Source organism: Herpailurus yagouaroundi, unplaced genomic scaffold (genome assembly GCF_014898765.1).
Source record: "Herpailurus yagouaroundi ecotype Mexico unplaced genomic scaffold, PumYag 140, whole genome shotgun sequence".
NCBI lineage: Eukaryota > Metazoa > Chordata > Mammalia > Carnivora > Felidae > Herpailurus > Herpailurus yagouaroundi.
The window spans coordinates 39998315-40004127 of NW_024412395.1; the positions used below are offsets into that span (position 1 = coordinate 39998315).

Here is a 5813-nt window from a genome sequence, read left to right on the forward strand (position 1 = left end):
TCCATCGATAGACAAATGGATAAAGAAGTGGTATACATAAACAATGGAATATTACATAACCATAAAAAGGAATGAGCCCTTGCCATTTGCAACAATGTGGATGGACCTAGAGGGTTATTATGCTAAATGAAATAAGTCAGAGAAAGACAAATACCATGATTTCAGTTATTTTGGAATCTAAGAAACATAACAAATGAATACATGAACAAGAAAAAAGCAGAAATATAGCCATAAGTACAGGGAGACAAGCTGATGGCTGCCAGAGGGGAGAAGGGTAGGTGATGGGCAAAATAATTAAAGGGGAATGGGAGATACAGGCTTCCAGTTATAGAATGAATAAGTCTACGAGGATGAAAGGCCCAGCATAGGGAATATAGCCAATGATGTGGTAACCATGTTGTATGTTGGTACATTTGTGAAGAACATTGCATAACATATAGACTTATTGAATCACTATGCTGTAAACCTGAAACTAACATTACATTGTTTGCCAACTAAATGTTTCAAGAATAAAATAAAATATATTTAAAAATCTCTTAAACTAAATATTCAATTCCATAACTCACAAGTTCTACCTTCTACAACACACGAGGACACAAGCACAAATCAGCCAAGGTCTTTGCCATTTTATAACAAGTATCTCTTTTTCTCCAGTTTCCAGTAACATGCTTCTCATTTCCATCTGAGCTTTCACCAAGGACTTTCAATGTCCATATTCCTACCAAAGTCCATTTATGATTCTTTAGGTCTTTTTTAAGAAGAAGGAGCTTCCTCTTTAGCTTTCCCCTTCTTTTTGAGCCCTTACCAAAATCTCCCTTAATGTCCACATTTCTGGCATGCACCTCAAAACTCTTTCAGCCTCTATTCATTATCTAGTTTCAAAGCCACTTCCACATGTTTAGATATTTGTTACAGTGGTACTCCATTTCTCAGCACCAAAATCTGAGTTAGCTCAGGCTGCCATAATAAAATGCTATAGACCGAGTGGCTTAAACAATAGAAGTTTATTTTTCACAGTTCTGGAGGTGGGGAAGTCCAAGATCAAAGTGCCAACTAATTTAGTTCCTGGTGAGAGCTCTCTACCTGGTTTACAGAGCACCACCCTCTCATTGTCTTCACAAGGCCTTTCCTGGGTGTGTGCACCTGGGATGGGGGTGGCGTGGGGAAGAAGGGTGGGGAGAGAGAGAATCTTTCTCTTCTTTTTATTTTTAATCTTTTAAACATTTGCTTATTTTTGAGGGAGAGAGAGACACAGAGCCTGAGAGGCAAAGGGCCAGAGAGAGAGGGAGACAGGATCTGAGGCAGGCTCTAGGCTCTGAGCTGTCAGCACAGAGCCTGATGTGGGACTCAAACTCATGCCACGAGATCATGACCTGAGCTGAAGTAGGAGGTTTAACCCACTGAGTCACCAAGGTGCCCCTCTTTCTCTTCTTCTAAGGTCACTAATCTCATTATGAGAGCCTCACTCTCATGACTTACCCTAGCCCAAATTACCTCCCCAAGGCCCAATTTTTAAACACCATCACACTGAGTGTTAGGACTTCAATGTAAGAATTGTGAGGGACATGAACATTCAGTCCACAATACCTTAGAATCTTTTTTTTTTCCCTGTAAGTTTGGTTGTGTCTTTTCTTTTGTTGGTAATTTTAGTAATTTTGTCTTTATTTATTTATTTGTTTGTTTGCTTATTTATTTATTTAAAGTTTATTTTTGAGAGAGAGACAGAGAGTGAACAGGGGGACAGGGGGCAGAGAGGGAGAGAGAGAGACACAGAATCCAAAGCAAACTCCAGGCTCTGAGATGTCAGCACAGGGCTTGACATGGGCTTGAACCATCAGACCGAGGGATCATGACCTGAGCCGAAGTCAGATGCTTAACTGACTGAGCCACCCAGCCATCCCAGTCTTATCTCTCTTTTTGCTTGATTAAGCTAGCTAAAGGTTGGTCGTTTTGTTAATCTTTCCAATAAAGCAACTTTTGTTGATTTTCTCTTGTTTCTCTATTCTCTATTTCATTAAAAATTTTTTTTTGTTTATTTACTTTTAGGAGAGAGAGACAGAGAGCCAGTGAGGGAGGGGCAGAGAGAGGGAGACACAGAATCCGAAGCAGGCTTCAGGTTCCATGCTGTCAGCATGGAGTTCAATGAGAGGCTCTAACCCAGGAACCATGACATCATGACCTGCGCTGAAGTCAGATGCTTAGCTGACTGAGCCACCCACGTGCCCCAATTCTCTATTTCATTTATTTTTAGTCCAACCTATATTATTTACCTCCCTCTGCTTGCTTTGGATTTAGTTTGCTTTTGTTGTTCTAGTTCCTTAAGGTGGAATGTTGTTACTGATTTTAGATTTTTTTTTCTTTTTTAAGACAGGCAATTACAGTTATAAATTTCCCTCTACATACTGTTTTCACTGTATCCCTAAGATTTGGTATGTTGTGTTTTCCTCAAAGTATTTTCTAACTTCCTTTGTGATTTCTTTTTTGGTCCTGTGATTATTTATGATTGTGTTTAACTTCCATTTGTAAATTTGTTTAACTTCCTTCTGTTATTAATTTCTAGTTTCATTCATTGTGATTGGAGAGCATACGTCACATGATTTCAGTCTTTTAAAATTTATTGACACTTGTTTTATGGCCTAACATACGTTCTACCTTGGTAAATGTTTCACATTTACTTGAGAATATGTATTCTGCAGTTGTTGAATGGAAGGCTCTATAGGTCTGTTTGTTAGTTGAATTATAGTGTTGTTCAAGTCTTCTATTTGCTTGATGATTTTTTTGTTTAGTTGTTCTACCATTATTGAAAGTGAGATATTGATAATTCTGACTATTGTTGAATTGACCATTTTCTCTTCAATTATGATAGCTTTTGCTTCATAAATTTGGTGTGTATATGTTTGTGGGTATTATATCTTCTTGATGAGTTAATTCTGTTATTACCAAATGTCTTTCTTAGGCTCTAGAAATAATTCTTGTCTTAAAGTCTACGTTGTCTGATATTAGTATAGCCATTCTAGGTCTCTTTCGGTTATTGTTTACCTAGTATATCTTTTCTCATACTTTTATTTTCAACTTCTTTGTGTCTTTGAATAAAAGTGTGTCTCTAATAGACAGCATATAGTTGGGTTTTAGGTTTTTTGTTTTGTTTTGTTTTAAGCTATCCTGAAAATCTCTCCCCTTTAATTCAATCCCTATTAATATAATGAAATTACTCATAAAGTCAAGTTTATGCTTGCCATTTTTCTATTTGTGTTCTAAATGTATTTTTTTATACTTCCTCCATAACTGACGACTTTTGTTTTAAAAGAATATTTTCTCGTGGACTATTTTAATGTCATTATTTCTCTTACTATATTTTTTGAGTTGTTTTCTTAGTGGTGGCTATGAGTGTTCAATTATCTTAATTCATAAGAATCTAGTTTAGATTAATACCAATTTCATTGTAATAGTATGCAAAACTTTGCTCTTATATGAGTTCAACCTCTCCCCTCATTTGTGCAGTAAATTGCATCTTTATAGACTGTGTGCCTATCAACACAGAAAATATAAGGAATACTTTATACATGTATAAGTTATACTTGCACAGGGGCCATACTAGTCTTGCTTGTATTGTTTCAATTTCAGTATATATGCTGCCAAATTGGGCATACCATGATCTAATATTGGCATTAAAAACTACTCTGGTTTCAGTGTGAAAAATGAACCAAAGAGGAGACCAGTCTGGAGGTGAGAAGACCAGTTAGAAAATGCTGAAGTAAATCAGGTAAAAGATGATAGAGGTCTGATCTAGATTCAGCACTAGTTTATTGGAGAATAAGTGTAGGCAACTTAACAAATTTGAAAGGTATTTAGAAGATAATATCAACTAGCCTTGGCAACTGGATGTATAGTTGAGTAAAAGGAGAGACAAAATGACTAATTCTCTGAGAGAATTATGGTGCTATTCACAGATAAGGATAACATTGAAATAGGAGCTTTGGCGAAAAATACAATGAGTTCAATTTTAGACTTTTTAAATTTGTGATGCTAGTAGGATATTTAAATGAAAATAGGAGAGTTCACTAAAGATGGGGTATCTAGGTTTGAAACTTAAGTGAGCAATAGGAGCTGTGAGTAAATATTTGAAAATGATTAATATGCAGATAGTAATGAAAGTCTTGAGAGTTTATTAGACTGTCCAATGAGAGTGTATGAAGTGATGATAGGAAAGGACCAAAGGTTGAAACCTAAGGAATAGTGATGTTTTGAGTTTGAGGATTCATCACAAGAAAATGAGAATAGCTCTAGAAGTAGCCAGAAAACAAGAAGAGTGTGTTGTCATGGAAGTTGAAAGAAGAGAATATTTCAAGAATTGAGATGTCACGTAAACTAAGGACCATATTGTTTTTATTGGAGTTAGCAATAAGGAAAGCCATTAATTACAGTAGTGTATTAAAGAGATCTGCAAATTCTTTGCTATTCCTCCCGTCAAGAGATAAAATCATTTTCCCTTCTCTTGAATCTGGACTGTATAGAGCTTATATTGACCAATAAAATGTGGCAGAAGTGAGGTTGTTTAACATCTGCGACTGGAGAGCTTCTGCTTTCACAAACTTAAAACATTCCCTCCTCAAGCTTAGCTTTCATGCTGTGGGAAGCCCACATATGGAAGAGACATGAAAAGGAGTCACTTCCAGCTAAGCTCCCAACCAAGAGTCAACACCACCTGCCAGCCATGTGAATGATACATAGTGGATGTTCTAGTCCAGTCAAGCTTCCAGATGACCACAGCTCCAGCCAAAGCCATGCAGAAAAAAAGTATCCACTCAAGCTTAGTCAACGCACAGAATCATGAAGGATAATAAGTAGTGGCTGCTGTTTAAAATGATTAAATTTGGGGCAGCTTGTTACTTAGCAATTGATAATTTATTTTATTACTATGTTTTAATCTTTATAAGAGACAATGTGCTGTTGAGGTTTTGCAGGTGTAAATTGCCATGGATTGAAGAGTGACAAAGGACAGAAACTGGAGACAACTATTTTAATAAGTTGATTATGGAAGAGTAAAAGCTATTTAGAGTGATATATATAAGAAGGCCTGAATTTTACAAAGGTGTTGTTAGCTTTTTATATGAGAAATTTAAATGGTATTTAAGAAGGTGCATCCCCACGCCACAGCAGCAACACTAATATACCTACACGACAAAAGAAAATACTTAGAACTATGGTTCCCCAGTGACCCAGTAAAGAGATCCTTTCCACAGAAAACATTGAAGATACAGAAAAGAGATGGGGTAACTTATGGAGAAATGTTCCCGAGCAGATGAGAGAAAACATTATCTTTTTCAGACTCCTCCAGAAAAGATCTGATTAGTCTCATCAGACATGATCCATTATAGAGACTCTGCTTGTGGACTCTCCTATCCTGACTCCTTGGCATTCACCATATGGATGGCTGCTTTCAGCTCAAGCGCTAATCCTTTTCTAATCATCTATGGCTAGGATCTTAGGTTGTATTAGTTAGGATATTATATTTTGGGCCACAAGTAACAGAACATATATTTCAAAGTGGTTGAAATATAAATCTGAAGTTTGAGAGTTGGTGAATTCAATAGCTCAATGGCATTATCAAGGTCCCAGGTTCTTGCACAGCATTTTGCCCTGTCATCCTCAGAGTTTTGTCTCATTCTCTTAGGTTGGCTCCTGTGATTGTCTCAAGATGACTGAGGGAGTCCTATGGGTTATATTCATAAGGTAATGTCCTCGGACAGAAATAGGAGGTTTTTCCTTGCATCTTCCTTTCCTGTAAGGCACATAGCAGATTTCTCTTCTAA

General features: G+C 36.7%; 1 non-coding gene across 1 annotated transcript; it reads right to left on the reverse strand.

Annotated features, from left to right (window-relative positions):
- Positions 1-3541: 3541 nt before the first annotated feature.
- On the reverse strand, positions 3542-3648 carry LOC121031150 (U6 spliceosomal RNA). Its single transcript, XR_005790582.1, has one exon. It is a non-coding gene; the product is annotated as a U6 spliceosomal RNA (small nuclear RNA).
- Between the last annotated feature and the right edge of the window lie 2165 nt (positions 3649-5813).